This window comes from Helianthus annuus, chromosome 10 (assembly GCF_002127325.2).
Source record: "Helianthus annuus cultivar XRQ/B chromosome 10, HanXRQr2.0-SUNRISE, whole genome shotgun sequence".
NCBI classification, from domain to species: Eukaryota; Viridiplantae; Streptophyta; class Magnoliopsida; order Asterales; family Asteraceae; genus Helianthus; species Helianthus annuus.
The window spans coordinates 89163072-89181353 of NC_035442.2; the positions used below are offsets into that span (position 1 = coordinate 89163072).

At 40.9% G+C, this 18282-nt stretch overlaps 1 non-coding gene across 1 annotated transcript; it reads right to left on the reverse strand.

The window, feature by feature from the left end:
• Positions 1 to 17597: 17597 nt before the first annotated feature.
• LOC118483437 lies at positions 17598 to 17703 on the reverse strand. The gene has a single exon (XR_004870725.1). It is a non-coding gene; the product is annotated as a small nucleolar RNA R71 (small nucleolar RNA).
• Positions 17704 to 18282: the final 579 nt, after the last annotated feature.

The window sequence follows — 18282 nt, forward strand, 5'->3', positions numbered from 1 at the left end:
CTGTTCTTGATAGTCAACTTATTCAGCTCCCGGTAGTCAATACACATACGGAAACTACCATCTTTCTTCTTAACAAACAAAACTGGAGCTCCCCAAGGCGAGAAGCTTGGTCTGATAAATCCTTTATCCAGTAGCTCCTGAAGTTGCGTGGACAGCTCTTGCATTTCCGAAGGCGCAATTCGGTAGGGTGCCTTAGCGACAGGCGCGGCGCCTGGAACTAAGTCAATGCGAAATTCGACTTGCCTTTGCGGCGGCAATCCTGGCAAGTCTTCTGGAAAGACTTCAGGATATTCCTTCACGACTGGAATGTCTTCTAGTTTCGGCTCAGCGGCTTCTTTATCCACGATGTGTGCCAAGAAGGCAACACATCCCTTCTTCAAACATTTTCTAGCTTTCAAACAGCTAATGATCCTTAAGGGCGTATCGCGCTTCTCCCCGTGTACCACAATCGTCTCTCCATCCGCCATTGGAATGCGTATTGTCTTCTCGTGACATACAATTTCGGCTCTGTTGCTGGACAACCAATCCATCCCTACTACTACATCGAAACTTCCCAACTCGACTGGCAGTAGATCCAGTGTAAACTCGTGTTCTCCCAGTTCTATTACGCATCCTCTGATGACTTCATTTGTTTCAACTAGCTTTCCGTTAGCCAGTTCAATTGAGTACGAAGTGTCTAACTTACTAGCAGTTAACCCAAGCATTTTCTTAAATTTTAGCGATACAAAACTATAGTCGGCACCAGTGTCAAATAGCACAGATGCAAAGCGTTGATTAATAGGGAACGTACCAGTAACGACATTTGGATCCTGGCGTGCTTCCCTCGCATCAATATTGAATACTCTTCCTTGTGCTTGATTGTGTTTTGGGCATTCCCGCTTAAAGTGCCCCATGTCTCCATAATTGAAACACCCTGGTCCTCGACCATTCCCATTACCATTACCGCCTCGATTGACGTTCGCTTCCCGGTTACCAGCTTGATTCCCAGCATTTCCACGATTTCCATTCTCGCCATTTCCTCCATGTTGGCGGTTTCCATTCCCACTTCCATAACCCCTTTGATTACCACGACCAACACCAGTACCAGCCCAGCATGTATCTTTTGAGTGGCCAGTCTTCCCACAAGACTCACATTTCCTTACTCTGCACTGGCGTCGGAATGATGATACTGGCATACATCACACTTGGGCAGAGCACCCATATATCCCCTTCCCTTGACTTCAGCACCAGTTTTAGCTTCAACTGGTGGGTTCACCTCCTTCTTCCTGCTGGCGCTGCTAGTACCCTTTTTAAAATTGGAGAACTTCCTTTTGTTTTCTCCTGAGGATTCAACATGTGTTTCTTTCTTTTTCTGGTCGGAATTTGAAAACTTGTTTAGCCTGATAGCTTCCTCAGTCAGTGACATGGTCAGATCGATAGCTTCAGTAATTGTTGCAGGCTTTGAAGATGTTACCATGCTCATAATCTGAGGTGTCAACCCCCAGATGAAACGCTCCACGCGTTTGAATTCAGGAGTAACCATGTATGGTACCACGTGAGACAGATCATGAAACCTCTGTACATATTCGACGATCTGTGGGTCGTCCATCTTAAGGTTCCAAAATTCAGTTTCTAGATTCTGAATCTCGGCCCTGGAGCAATACTTTTACGCATGAGCTCTTTCAGCTCGGTCCAAGTCAAAGCGTAAGCTGCTGCCTCTCCTAGAGTTTGGACCTGGAGATTCCACCACGAAAGCGCTCCATCAGTGAACAATCCGAAAATGTAGGTGACTTCCTATTCTGGTGCTCATTTGCTCATCCTTAACACTGAGTCCGTCTTCTCCGTCCATCGAACATAAGCCATAGTACCCCCGGTGCCGTCAAAGTTTAGCGGTTTACAGTCTAGAAATTGCTTAAAAGTACAGCCTGTACAAGTAACGTCATTCACAGGAAGTATTAGCAATTGCACATGGAATGTCCAAATGTAACGTAATGTGTCCCAAGCGACTTAAACATTACCATTTGGTGGGTTGTTCCTCGAGGTACCCCCGCTAGTTTCGGCGCGTGAGGCCTCGTAATCCGCTATTGCTTGGGAGATCCTTGCTTGCAATTCGGCCTCAGTAGTGGGCAAACGGTTTTCCCTTCGGGGAGGCATCTTCTATAAGAAGATTGTATTGGTCAAGTCATAATAAGTATAGTGAGTACGTAACACGCGCATGTAATAACATTCATCAACACAATAACACATAACATACCATGTCATAACACAAAACAAATAATTCAACAACGCATGTAATGAGAACGTTGCAATTGAGCTATCATATAACAAGACCACAAGTACAGTTTACAAGTTTACAATTGTGTCATACATCCAAAAGAGACTAAGGGTCACATCGCCCTTGTCTGAATCGTCTACAATCTACAACAACAAAAAGTCAAATATCAAAAGTCATCATGTGGTCTTCAAAATGCTGTGCAATCGGCTCAATAGCTGCGCTCTCATCAAAAGCATGATATCTGCAACAAACCAAAAACCTCAAGCTGATGGGAGAGGAGGAGGAGGAATGAAAAGCAAACGACGTATATGCACCAAATCCTCCTCGAGTGCATGAACAATACTCAACAAACAAGCAATCTGCTACTCCATAGTCAAAAATCGGATGTCGAAATCCGGGTAAGGAAATAGTGGAGCAGGTGGGACATCAAACTGTGACGGACCAAAACCAGATGGAGGACGCGGGATCCTCTCTAGCTCAGCGACTCTCCAACTCAACATATCCTGCTGTAACTGCAAGGATAAAAGTATATCATCAGTAGAGTACCCAACGTGAAAGGGATGGTACGGATCCGATAAAGGCATGACGTTGGGCGAAGACCACATAAATGGCTCGCCCGCTAGTGCTGAAGAAGAAGCAGCGTGTGTAGCAGGTGCAAATGGGGGCATAAACTGAAAGGCTGATGACGCAGGTGGTATGTGATCGTGCTGCTGACTAGAAGGTCCTTCCCCTGGACGGGGAGGAGGAATGTTCTGAAGAATAGTGACGGGTAAATCCATGCGGTGAACGTCTGACACGTGCGGATAAAACTGTGGGACATCAATGGGTACCTGAACAGGCACAGAAGGGGGAGTAACTGGTCAAACAAAAGGAGGATAGTCGTCATCATCCTCAATCCACCCATTACGGGTGTGAGCATATCTAGGATCCACGTGGGTAGCAAAAGGGGCGCGATCAATAAACACAGTTATAGGGTCAGGCAGAGGTGCAACAACTGGAACATCAGCAACTGGTGGTGCAACGACTGGAACATCAACAACTGGTGGTGCAATGACTGGTACATCAACAGGGATAGGGCCGTGCACAGGTGGAAGGTCGTGAGCAAGAACAGGCTCTGGTGCAACCTCAGGCTCTGGGTCAGCGGGAGCCAGCTCATGATCAACGGGTACATCAAGGTGCTGATCATCAGGAAAAACAGGTGCCTCAACAGGCTGCTCCTCAGGGATAAACTCAACCTCATGGTCTGGATCGAAATCCTGCGGAAGGTCAGGGTCGAACTCGTCTCCGAACTCAAAATCCTACGGCGAATCAGGCGCTGCAGACATGGCAGTGTTGGAATCAGTGTCTATGGGATACCGCTATAATCCTAGTACATGAAGTGTAGAAGACGACACGGACTCAAAAGAATCATGACCAAACTGGTCAGATAAAACCTCCACAACAGGAACCTCGACAGGTAGAATGACATCGACAAAAGGAATCTCATCAAGAGGAATAGCAACATCGTCATCAATCGGAGCCCCGCCATCCTGGTCGTCCTTAGGGGGACCCTCGATGAAGAGGTAGATCCTCAATAGGAAAAGCAGCAAGAGGAATAGGTGCAGGGATCTGAGCAAGAGGTAGATCCCCATCAAGGAAACCATCAGCTAAAGGTAAATCATCCCCGAACTCTGGTAAGGCAAAGGGCTGGAAGTCGTCTTCGTCACTACTCGTAGTATCTAAAGTGTAAACCTCACCCTCTGTAAGGATCTCGTCATCTGATACTATAGCTATCGGGTCTATGGTGTCTGACACTCCACTCTCGGAGGATGATGACATGGTGTCTGTGACAAAACAATCACACATATACACATATATCAACAATCAGCAGATAAGCATGTATGTAATAGCAATGTAAGCAGGTAATTATCCTAGTCTTCCCCAGACTATCCCACCCAGTCTCTTAGACTGAACTCCCTAGTCTCTCAGACTAACTCCCTGGTCTCTAAGACCAAACCTCCCCAGTCTCTAAGACTAACTTCCTAGTCTCTAAGACCAAACTTTCCCAGTCTCTAAGACTAACTCCCTGGTCTCTAAGACCAAACTTCCCAGTCTGTAAGACTAACTCCCTGGCCTCTAAGACCAAACTCTCCCAGTCTCTAAGACTCAAATTTCCCCAGTCTCTAAGACTAAACCTCCCTTAGTCTCTAAGACTGAACCTCCCTCAGTCTCTAAGACTGAACCATCCCCAGCCTCTAAGGCTGAACCTCCCTCAGTCTCTAAGACTGAAACTCCCTCAGTCTCTAAGACTGAACCATCCCTAGCCTCTAAGACTGAATTATAAATATAAGTTTTGAAATGTGTATTTGTGCCTTTTGTTTGTAAAAAGTTTGTTCCCTGGATCTGGACGTTTTGTGTATGCAATGTAAAAATGTTTTCGTGAGAGCCCTGATGATCATAGTCTAGACTCGAGAAGGAATCCTAGTTCTCTATGATCGAGGCTCTGATACCAAGCTGTCACAACCTGACTTTTGCGGAAGCGTGGTTTATTTGGTGTGACTTCTTAATACCATAGCAACAATCATAACAATGCTATATGATAAAAACACGAGATGTTTATCCTAAATACCATTGTTTGTAAACATCAATACCAAATTAAGTTACAAGCCATGACATGTTTAAACGAGTTCACAAGACTCAACAAAAATACTTAAATAAAACCTGAGTTTAGAATTATGTATCCCGTCCAGGAAAGGAATACACCCTCTAAACTCAACAACCCTGGATAACATCATTTATTCAAACGTAGCTTGACACATGCATACCCCGCCAGATCCACTAGTTCCCTGAAATACATGTAGTTTGAAAAATCAACAAAAGTTGAGCGAGTTCATGTGTATGTCTGTGTGTATAAACCTTTAATGTATGGTTGTATGTATGAAATGTCACACCCTGTCTTCTGCGGAAGCGTATGATGTGTGACTGGTTTAATATCATTGCATTCAATCATAATAAACAACTACATGATCAAAACGATGTTCATCCATTCATAAAATTTATGTATTACAAACATTGTTTATTCAAGTTTTTAAAACACAACCTTCGACTAGGTTACAAACCGACAAAAGTGGATGACATCTAAACTTCTAGTTACGACACTTGCGTCCAAGATCCATCCTGTTACCTGAAATACATGTAATTTTGGAAAACATCAACAAAAGTTGAGCGAGTTCATGCGTCTAGTTTGTGTACTGTAATTCTTGTAAATGTTTGAGAGACTCTTTTGTAAACAGGTATGAAAAATGTGTATGAACATGAATGTTTAACAAGAACTTTAAGGCATGTGAGGACATGGGGAGTACTTGTTATGACTCCTTGTCGGAATACTCCTTCTGATTCCTTGTCGGAATACTCGTTCTGACTCCTTGACTGTGTCAATTACCCTCGACTGTGTCGATTACCCTCGACTGTGTCGATTAACCTCGACTGTGTCGATTAACCTCGACTGGGACTCCGAAGCACTACTAGGTACTAGTTGTGACCATGAGTGGGGTTCGGTCGTACCTGTTAGATCTAACCCTCGTCCCTAATCTACGAATGTTTTTAATGGCTTGGTACTAGTTTTCACCAAGACTTTATGGCATTTTTAGTATTAAGTCTATGCTCACATGATCTAGTATTTCATAGGCGTTTCATACCGTTTAAGTATTTGTACATGTATTTCACCCCCGAGAGTTATAAAACCAAAAATAGTTAAAGAAAAGGGGGAGCATGAACTCACTGTTTTGCGTCTTCAGCACTCATAACTCAAATCTCGTTAGCAAATACGACTACCTACAATGTGCTAGGGTCTATTAGACGAGCGGGTCGTGCCATGTCTTAGTATTCATGTTTTGAGTTACGTTTTCTTTATGTCTTTACATCATCCAGAGTTATAATACTTTCAAGTATTTTTTTCGCGTTTCTTTCCCAAGGATGGGAGTATTTCATACATGTATTCTCGTATTCTTGTATTTGTAGTTTCCAAAATAATATATTTTCACATAGAAAATATACATAGACTTGTTTTGTCCAAAAATAATGTATCGTCAAGAAAATATATATTTTTCTTCAAAAGTCATATATCTTCTGAAATATTCTAAGAAAATATATTTTTACTTCCAAAAGTAATATATTTCCTTTTTGTCGAAAATATGATATACTTTGTAATAATAACGGAAATCATATTTTCACCTCTTTCGTTTCCAAAATAATATTTACCAAAAATATATTTGTAATGGTATTTTCTGGAATATTTTATAAGTTACGTTCTTGTTCGGTTGTCAATATTTAAGCGTGTAACTTATATACTTTATTCCTTGTAATTTTTGGTATTATTTTGGTGTTGTAAGTTTTTGGTATTTGTAAGTTATATTATTTTCCCTAAAATAATATAACTATTTCACATAATCACACACAATGTCTTTAATGTAAATATATATCCTAAATACACATTTTCCCATTTTTATTTGTAAAAACCAACCTCCAATGCTTGTATTTTTGTTACAAAAATCTATGGCAAAGTTTATATGGAAAATCATAGTTAAAAATACACTTGTAAACATTTGTTTAGAAAATATTTTCTAAGTGTTGGTATTTTTTAGAAAATTTTGCCATAGTTTCCCCTAAAAATGGAGGTTTCCATGGTTTCAAGCATATCATTTTCTTTTGTAAAATCATCACCAACCATCAACAAGTCATTCAACACTTACCATATGTCAAAAATATGAAATTTACACTATGTCATGAACTTGAAAATTTACAAAAATTTGTAGTAACTTACTAGTGTGTTTAGTAAGCTTAGTTACCCTTTAAAGTATGGTTGTTTATTTAAAAACATCATTTTTGAAGAATTTAGATCTTTACAACTTGTAAAATATTTTTCTAAAAATATTTCTTCTTGCATTTTTTTCTTGTTAAATACATGTTTATACACTTGATTAACCACTAAAAATGTGATTGGTTTCTTTAAGAACCAAGTTTATGTAAATCTTGTAATTTAACTTAGTTTCTTGAGAAAACTAGTTTTGTAATCACCCATTTACAAGATTCATAACATGTTTCATACTTCATCATATAAAAATAACCCCATTTTTCAAGTTCATGTTTACATAAAGGATGATCATTATAAACTTCTCAAGATCTATCCATACACTTGCTAGATCATGTGTTTAATCGTCACCTAGCAAGCTTCATATGGTGATCTACACTATACACACAAGAAATCAACAAACAAGCTCAATACATACACTAGAACAACTTGATCTTCATGTTTTAGAGCTTTTAGGTTTATGTTTATGCGTATGTTTCTTTATGATTTTTAGTTTACCAAGTTACTTCCTACTTTAACCACTAAAATTGTGAGTAAAAACAAGATCAATGGAACTTACTACTAGCACTATGGCTAGGGAAGAAACCAAAGATGAAGGTGGTGATGATTGAAGTGGTTAATAGCTTCTTGACGAGGTCCTTCAACTTTCAATGCTTCCAAGCTTCTTATTTATGCTTATTACACCTTGAAAGTCCTTAGAATGCTTGTAATTGAAGTGAAAATGGAAGTGTTGTGTGGGTGTGATTGGGCCGTAGACAAGCAAGAAGGAGGAGAAGAAGAAGTAAAGTGATGAAGTGATGAATGAATTAGAAGGTGGTTCTTGTGGTTTATAACATTAACCTTCCAACACTACATTACATAGAGGTTAATATGTCCCCAAAGTACTTAGCATATCAAATAAATAATTCAAAGAAATCATGGGTGAGTTCCCCATGTTTGTAACCGGTTATGAGGGGGGGGGGGGTTCTAGTTGGGTTTCAATTGCTAGTTACATAAACTAGTTAGTATTCAATTGTTAAGTTAGTGTCTTTTGTGTGCTATTATTTATAAAGTGTGTTAGGGTGTTCGGGACCCTTACTAGCACAGAAAAATAAAAACAATGTGTTTGGCAATATTTTTGTGTTCTGGGTAAAGTCCGGTTGTTCGGTTGGCTGTTGTCCCGTTAAAGTGCTAAATTAATCAATAAGGTGTCTTTTATGTTACTTTATGTGACACATTTAATTCCCAACACTTTGGAAAGTATCTAGGACCATTTTGTCAAGTTTTTGCACTTTACTAGCATAATTAAATGCTGAAAATAGCTGAATTTTGGTTATTTTCTGCAGAATTCTGCACTTTTAGTGTGTTTTAGGCACTTTCCGGCACTTTATCTATCACCTAGAAAAGCAGTTTTGTGGTCCTTAGTTCCCTACACACTATACTAGTGTATCACTTGGTCTCTGGCTCATACTGGGCCTCAAAATATTGTCTGTCTATGTACTGAGATCGTCAGTATTTTTTTTGTTTGTCTAATAATGGTGCCAATTCTGTTCTGTGCATTGTTAGCACTATATCGAATATGAAATGCCATTGTATGTATATAACAGTAATCAAAAATTCATTTGTCTTGTAAACTAGTTCATGCACAATTATTTAAGTATAGATTACTGTTCAACTAGTGTACGAAATGTACGGAAAAGTGACAGTTGTCACAGTCTCCCCCCGTTAAAAGAATTTCGTCCCGAAATTCAAGCGATGTCATTGGTCGCAGGGGAGTTGTGGATCAAATATGGTCACTTATGTTTAAAATTTGTCTTCATGTGCCCATGTACTATAGGTCATGTTATGAATTCTATCGTACTCAAGTAAATCATTTGTGTCTTTTCTGTGTCTTGTGGACTCTTGGTCCGTAACCTTAACAGGTTTTATAGTATTGTGGACTCTTGGTCTGAAACCCTAACAGGTTTTATAGTATTGTGGACTCTTGGTCCGAAACCTTAACAGGTTTTATAGTATTTTGTCGTTTGTTATTGACGTGAATCTTATTTGTGGGAACTACGACTGTTCCTTGAGTCAGACTCCTTTAAAGACTAGACACATGAATGTGTCGCGATCACTACTGATCTTTTTCTGGAAGTTTCATCTTGTGAACAATGGTTCCGATCCCTACATCGGGGATTCGACCCTTTTCGTTTTCCAAATCACACTACGCCTTCTCTAGATGAGGCTCCCATTAAAGTCATACTTCTTGTCTCAAATTCTTACGATTTCTGCCGCTCATCGGCCTAATCTTTCTGTATTCTACGGGTTGTCTTGTCATGATCACATATCTGGACGATCTTGCCTCTAGTTTTCCTGAACCGACTCGGGTCAGTAGATTGCTTATTCCCGATCTCTGATCAACACGATGGGGATCGACTTGTTATGTTCCATCTGAAGCTTCACACGTAGCGGTTTAAACGGCGGTGTGATAAATACTGTTGTAGGAAAACTCTACTAAGGGCAAGTGAGTGTTCTAACTTTTTATCAAAGTTTATCACACAAGCACGTATCGTGTTCATACAGTCTGCATCGTTCAGTAGCTTAGTCCATCCTTGTTAATATTCGAGTTCTTATGATCAACGGGGTGCTGCAACCTTTGTGATCAGTAAATATCGTGCAACGTTTTCCTTTAGCTAATGACGTCAAATTTGCGGCGCGCAATTACTGTATCTAGCTCAAGGTTTCTTCTTATGATTTCTTAATCAATGTGCCGTGTATGCAATGTTGTGGTCTCGTTGCATCGACGTACAACCGAGACCTTGTCGAGAAGCATCACATAATTGCAACTCTAGCTCCTTAGCTCTTGGCTGCAGGGTTGGCATGAATCTCGTCCTTTATCTATCATGTATCTTAAAGTTCTCACTTTGCGAATTCGAAATCCGCTTTTTGTCATCATAGTACATAACTGTTCTTTTTCTAAGAGTTGCAAGGTAAATTGCAGCTGTTGCCCACGACCTTCCTTGGTCGCTGGCCATATAAGAATGTAGTCAACCAATATAATCATGGTTTATCCAGGTATGGCTTACACGTTCGATTCGTGAGGTCCATGAAGATCTTCGATGCATGTGTTAAGCCAAATGGTACGACATGGGACTCATAATGCTCGAAGCGAGTTCTAAAGGTCGTTTTAGGATATTTCTTTCTTGTATTCACAGTTGTGGACATCCTATCCTCAAGTTGATCCTTGAGTGGTAACTAGGATCTGATGATTGGTCGGTTCATGGCATCAATCCTTGGCAAAAGAATACCAATCCTTGATATCCAATTCTTTGGAATATATGCAAAATGGAAACTGTCAACTTTCTCCTTGTGGCCTTAACTAAGGATGTCATGTTCTTAAGTTCCTCTGTCTTGCAGTTATATCGGAGGTTCATGCTTCGCGGACGGAGTTAGTCGGTAAGACGTCATTCGGCACCGGTGCCGCTCCTGGCTCGAGGTTTATCCTAAACTCCTCTTGACGCTGTGGAGGGGCGTTCCTGGCAAGACTTCAAAAAAGGCTTCTGCAACTTCTTTCATATCGGGGATGTTCTCAGGCTCTATACTTGGATATCCAATCCAGGCTGACTATCATGTTATGACTTCTCAAGTTAATGGTAACAGAAGGTTCCGGCCTTCTAAGTCCCTAAATACAATCCTTAATTGCCTCGTCTGCCTAAACTAGCCTTCTATATGCCCATTAAAGAATACAGGACGTCTATTTTGCTCGAAACTAGACCAAGCAGTTTCTTAAGTTCTAAGCATACAAAGTTAAAGTTGATGCCAGTGTTAATCAGAAATAGATGCATAAGGTTGGTTAATAGGGAACGTACCCGTAACCGCATCTGGATTCTGGTGTGTTTCACGAGTTTCAATCGTGAAAACCCTTCCTTGCTTGTTTCTTCCTAGGGCAATCTTTCCTAAAGTGCCCTGCTTCACCAAATTTGTAGCAACCTGGTACTCTCTTATTTCTTCCATCTGGGTCATTCGCCCAACAGGCATCCTTGCTGTGCCCTTCTTTTCCACACTTTCCGCACTTAGGCCTCAGACATCGACCTTTATGGTGAGAATTGCATTCCTCGCACCTTGGCTTAGTCCCCGAGTAAACCTTACCTCCGGCCTTATTAGTGGCTCCAACAGTTTTCCTGCTATGCGGCAGATTCACTTTCTTTCTTTTGTTTGCTTTAGAGCTCCCATAGCCGACTTGGGTGCTTATCTTTAAGTTTGAAGACTTCCTCTTCTTGCTGCCTGATGACTCCACATGAGTCTCTTTCTTGTTATCCTCAGGTTTTGAAAATTTCCCCATGCGCAAAGCTTCTTCAGTAAGAGTGACACTCAAATCGATAGCCTCGGCGATGGTCGAGGGCTTTGAGGTAGTAACCAAGCTCCTAATTTGGGGTGCAAGTCCCCAAATGAATCGTTCAATCCTTTTGAATTCCGGTTCGACTAAGTAGGGGATGACCCTAGACAAGTCGTGAAATCGCTGGACTTCAGCCCTAGAACAGTATTTCTTTTCCATCATTTCCTTGAGCTCGTCCCAGCTCAGTGCGTAAGCAGCATCTGCACCAAGGGTCTGAACCTGAAGGTTCCACCAGGAGAGTGCGCCATCTGAGAATAACCCTGAGATATAGGTAACTTGCTGCTGGGATGAACAGTTACTCATCCTTAGAACGGAGTTAGTCTTTTCAGTCCAACGAACAAACGCAACAGCACCTCCTGTGCCGTCAAAGTTTAATGGCTTGCAGTCCAGGAACTGTTTATAGGTGCAGCCAGTTGAAGGGTTATTTCTGGAAGTGCCACCGTTGTGTTCGGAGCGGAGGGCTTCATGTCGTGCAATTACCTATGAGATTCATTCTTGAAGCTCGGCTTCTGTCCTTGGTAATGTACTGGTGTTTGTGTCACGTCTGGGCGACATTCTCTTCTGTCAAAATGGTATGGATTAGGTTAGACAACATTCCATAATTGTCTATGAGGTACATAGCACCATAAGTCATCAAGTAATCACCCAATTTCACATGTATATATAATCAACAATGTTTGAGCTAGGAAACAATTACTGACCCTTCATAGGCTTGGCTACTTCGCCTATTATTTATAATAATGAACTCGGGGCTACATCGCCCTGGTCATACAAGTTTCATCAAGTGGTAGTTGTTCATGTAGGGGTGATAGAGAGTGTAACGTCACTTATTCTTTCTGAATGTTACTCCTCTTCTCTTGCTTAAATATCGTTTCTCAAATGTCTCGAACGCAGGTAGACAGGAAGTAGGCAAGTCAGGTTTCCTACTTTATAAAGTACTAAAGCACTGGTCTAGGTATTGTTCTACCGTAGGAAGGTGTGAACACCCAGAGTTCATTTTTGTGATCGTTAGCTTGGCCCGCAGAGTCCACCAAGATTTCCATGCACTACAAGTCGTTATTACGTGGGCCCCCGTAATAATAAATTGTCTTGCACAGCCACCCCAATTTCCTCTCGTCCAAGCAGATGATCAATCAAGGAGGGGACACTTCTGCCCTTATACCTTTGTCATGGAAAGGACCATTGCGGTGGTCCACGCGCTAACACTCGTTATCGTTACGTGCGAATAGGCACGATGATAGGAATAAAGATGATTCCTAGTAGTTGGAGGGGCACCTTTGAGATGAATACTTCATCTTCCTTTTCTGGCCAAGTATGTCGTCAGTCTTGCTTCACATAAGCCGCAAGGATCTCGTCCCGTTGATTAAGAATTCGTTCAAGGTTGCCGCCTCTGCCTCGTCATCATCACCGTAGTCAGGCACCTTCACGATCCAGAGAGAAGAACAGCCATTTCCTATGGAAGCAAGCTCAGAATCTTGTCTGGTAATCACTCTAGCTATGAGCTTTGCAATGAACGCGAGGTTAATAGCTTCATCGTGCGAGTTACGTACAGTAATAGGAGTCGGAGTCGAAAGTATCTTGTTCACGTCAATAATTATTCCGTACACTTATTCGTATGTATTCACGTCAATATTTATTCCGTACACTCATTCGTATGTATGTATTGATAAACAAATATGTTACTTAGCATATACAGGCATTTCGATGCATCATATTTCATATAACTCTTGTTTTTAGGGGGGGTCATTTTTCTAGTTGTCGATTCACGACAAAACACTACTTGGTACTCGTTCTCACCAAGAGTGTATTTTAATTTTTGGCAAGTCTAACTCGTGTAGACTATGCCTTAATTGGCACCTTATCTTGAGGGTATTCCCTAATAATGTCCTTGCCTTGTCTCTTTTTGAAAAGTGTTTGACTCGTGTATCTTGACGCTTACGTGAATGCAATGAAAACCTTCTTGTAAAATGTTTTCGTGAGAGAACTCTAGTGATTGTAGTCTAGACTCGAGAAGGAATCCTAGTTCACTACAATCGAAGCTCTGATACCAAACTGTCACACCCTGTCTTTTGCGGAAGCGTATGATGTGTGACTGGTTTAATATCATTGCATTCAATCGTAATAAACAACTACATGATCAAAACGATGTTCATCCATTCATAAAATTTATGTATTACAAACATTGTTTATTCAAGTTTTTAAAACACAAGCTTCGACTAGGTTACAAACCGACAAAAGTGGATGACATCTAAGCTTCTAGTTACGACACTTGCGTCCAAGATCCATCCTGTTACCTGAAATACATGTAATTTTGGAAAACATCAACAAAAGTTGAGCGAGTTCATGCGTCTAGTTTGTGTACTGTAATACTTGTAAATCTTTGAGAGACTCTTTTGTAAACAGGTATGAAAAATGTGTATGAACATGAATATTTTACAAGAACTTTAAGGCATGTGAGGACATGGGGAGTACTTGTTATGACTCCTTGTCGGAATACTCATTCTGATTCCTTGTCGGAATACTCGTTCTGATTCCTTGTCGGAGTAATCGTTCTGACTCCTTGACTGTGTCGATTACCCTCGACTGTGTCGATTAACCTCGACTGGGACTCTGAAGCACTACTAGGTACTAGTTGTGACCATGAGTGGGGTTCGGCCGTACACGTTAGATCTAACCCTCGTCCCTAATCTATAAATGTTTTTAATGGCTTGGTACTAGTTTTCACCAAGACTTTATGGCATTTTTAGTATTAAGTCTATGCTCACATGATCTAGTATTTCATAGGCGTTTCATACCGTTTAAGTATTTGTACATGTATTTCACCCCCGAGAGTTATAAAACCAAAAACAGTTAAAGAAAAGGGGGAGCATGAACTCACTGTTTTGCGTCTTCAGCACTCGTAACTCAAATCTCGTCAGGAAATACGACTACCTACAATGTGCTAGGGTCTATTAGACGAGCGGGTCGTGCCATGTCTTAGTATTCATGTTTTGAGTTACGTTTTCTTTATGTCCTTACATCATCCAGAGTTATAATACTTTTCAAGTATTTGTTTTCGTATTTCTTTCCCAAGGATGGGAGTATTTCATACATGTATTCTCGTATTCTTGTATTTGTAGTTTCCAAAATAATATATTTTCACTTAGAAAATATACATAGACTTGTTTTGTCCAAAAATAATGTATCGTTGACGGGTGATCCGTAGGACAACCCTTAAAGGAGCTAAATACGTGCATATCCTATATTTTACACGGTTATGTATCGTGAATATGATAACTACGAGTTCTTTTGGTTTTACAGGTTAACCGTCTAAATCGATAAAGTTAGAGGACTTGGCGATGAAGCGGGGCAAGCATTGGAGGAGTTATCAAAAAGATCATCATCACTAATAATAGTCAACACTTATTGGCTGGCTATTGAATCCATCTACGCAGCCATATTGGGACTTTGGAGGTTGTGTCACTAATCACATCATCAACATGGAGTTGACATCAAATGGGGGAATATAAGTGTGAAATTCTATTAATTAATGATGACCATTAACATTAGTGTTATTCACGTGACTTTGGGAAAAAGTCCATCTGCACATGAAAGGCATCATCATCATCAATATTCACGGCACATGTGGGGGTGTCTTTGATTGGGCCGCCACACAAAAGGTAAGCAAACATCACCATCATCATGTGGACTTTTGGGATTTGTTTGATTGGGCCGATAACAAGGCAGATAGGTGGGCGGCAGATAGGTGGGCGGCACATATTATCACGTGAAGGAGGATATTGGCGGCAGACATCACCACGTGAACAAGGAATAACAATTAGGTTGTCGCCGTAAATTACGGCTCCACCGTAATTTACGGTGGACCTGATTTTGGGAAAGTTCCCACCGTAAATCAGTAGTGCAGCGCCGTAACATTTTATTGTCCACCGTAATTTACGGTGGAGCCGTAAATTACGGTGGTGTCTGACGGGAAAAGTGTAACTGCCACATTTAAGTTAGTTTTATGGTGTCTTTTCATGATTCCTCATCATTGGACGGTTTTGGATCATCTTGGGGGCGAATTTGGCTACTTGCTTGGTTTTTGAACAATTCTTATCATCCGGTTTGTATTTTGGATTCGTATGAACATTGGTTTGATTATGATGATGATTCACCAAGCCATGTCCGGCTAAACTTTACGGTGATCATCTTAGGTGAAGGTTTCTTGAACTCTTGTGTGTTTTAATTCTGAATTTCTAGAATGATAACTTGCGTTGCTTGAATATCATGGTGTATGTTTTATTGCTTGTAACTTGTTAATCGATATTGCAATTTCTAGTCTTAATCGTACGTTCTTGGTGCCGTTGGCAATCGAGATATCACGGGAAGGGTTAGGGTTGGTTATTGATTAATTGGTCATCGGGAAACAACCTCGCGTTTATATAATCCGAGTACTTTGTCCCCTTTTATCACTTCAATCATCTATACACGAGTTATGTCTATGTAACTCTTTCTAGTTGGAATTACACACAATTGTTTAGAGAAACTGAAACCTAAGGTGATCATTGTTCTCTCCTAATCTGTTTTACAACCAACATTTGATTTGAATTAGTTTTTAATTTAGTTTTCTAAAACAACAATCCAAACTCTTGAATTTTAATTTCTGCAATTTAGTTTAATATTAGTTTAAGTACAAAGCTATACAATCGACATACCTTCCACATACTCCCTGAGTTCGATACCCTCTTACCACTATCTATAGTTGTTTGGGGATTAAATTTGCGTGACCCATGACATCACGTCAAATTTTGGCGCCGTTGCCGGGGAGTAGTGCGCAACGTGTGTTAGTTTAATAGTTTTGTTTGTTATTTTCGGGTTTACGTTGGTTGTGTTTAGTGTGCAGGTACTTCAGGTGTATGCATACTAGAGGCTCTCACAGGTCATCACCGCTATCGTTTGATCCGGAAATTGAAAGAACACTAAGACAAAACAGAGTTTTAGTCCGAGAAAACAAAATCATTGGTTCACCCACTTCACCCATTACACCAAGAAACATCATGGTTGATTCTCAAATTCCACCTACAATGGGTCAAACGACCTTATCCTTTATACCTACTTCCACCCAACCATCACCAAACACCACATTACCTAATACTACCGCCGAATTCACACCATCCAATGTCACCCAACCAATCACCACTCAAGCTGAACTGCCATCACTTACAACCCATCCACCACAATTCCACCATTATCCCACTTCTTTCCCCCAACTACGGGTCAATCATCATCCACCTTCACAATTGCACCCAATTCAACTATTGTGCATACTACTTCATCATTTAGACCACAACAATCGGGTTTTCAGTATTCAACCATCCCATTTGGGCAAACTTCGGGAATTCAAGGAGATGGTTATGATGAGGGATTTGAAGATTTTGAGGGATATGATGATGATGGGTACGGTTATGGAGGTTATGGCGATCAAGGGGAGTTTGGGTATATTCAAAGTCAATCTCAAGGGATGGCAAGTGTTGGTGGAATGCCACAACAACAACTTATACCACAACACATTCGGCCAAGACCTCAAGGGCCACCAATGCCACAACCTATTCCATTGCAACAAGTCCGGCCACAACATGTGCAACAACAATTTCAAAGACCACCTCAACGTCCACCGATGCGACAACAACAGTTTCAACAACCAATCGCACCACAAGGGCAAGTACCAAGGCCAAATGGTCCTATTATTCCAAGAGGTAGATATGGTGTACCAAGGAGACACCTTAGAGAAAATGTGAGGGGCATTGAAGCACATTTTCGGCCGGTAATCACGCAAAACCCTTCACCGGTAGTCATTCCTCATAATGATCAAGGGCGAACATTTGAAGTAAGAACTAACTCTTTGCAAAGTCTACCAAAGTACAAAGGGTTGGCAACAGAGGAGCCTTATTTTCATTTAGAGGCTTATGACTCAATTTGCAACACTCTTGGGAGTCAAGGGTTTTCGGCCGACGATATCAAATTGGTATTATTCCAATTTTCTTTGGAAGATAAGGCGAAGAAGTGGTTTTACATGTTACCTTAGGCATTTATATATACATGGGGGGAGATGCAACAAACTTTCTTGGATGAGTTTTACACCACCCAAAAGACCAACGATGCAAGAAAGGGGTTGAGAAGCTTCCAACAACAACATGGTGAGATGTTTCATGAGGCATTCGAGCGTTTCAACATGATGATTAAAAATTGCCCTCACCATGGAATTGAATTGTGGGAGTTGATGAATGCCTTCCACGAGGGGTTGAGTGCCGAAGATGCACGTGATTTGATGTCTATTACCGATGGGACCTTCGGAACAAATTATGAGAATGATGATTGGGAGTTCTTGGAAAGCATGGCAACTACATCAAAGAGGAAAGCTCAAGCTTCAAGAAGAGCTCGCCCGACTACTACCCGACCGCAAGTGCGCGCCATAGATGATGGTAATGTTCAAACTACTAACCAAATTTATGATGTTTGTGCTTTGTGTAATGAAATAGGTCATGCGGCTGAAAATTGCCAAGGGATGATGGAAGGGCAATATGAAGAAGTCCATGCGGTTCAAGGTCAAGGTCAAGGAGGGGGTGGTAGAAATTACAACAACATGAACTCTAATACTTACCACCCCGGGTTGAGGAACCACCCAAATTTTCGCTATGGAAACCCTTCAAATCAAGCTAACCCGAATTTCCAAGGAAATCAAGGATTTCAAAGGCAATATCAAACGGGTCAAAGCTTTTCGGGTGGAAATGAGATAATGGAGATGTTGAAGGCGATGCAAAGTGAAATGCAACGAATGAACCA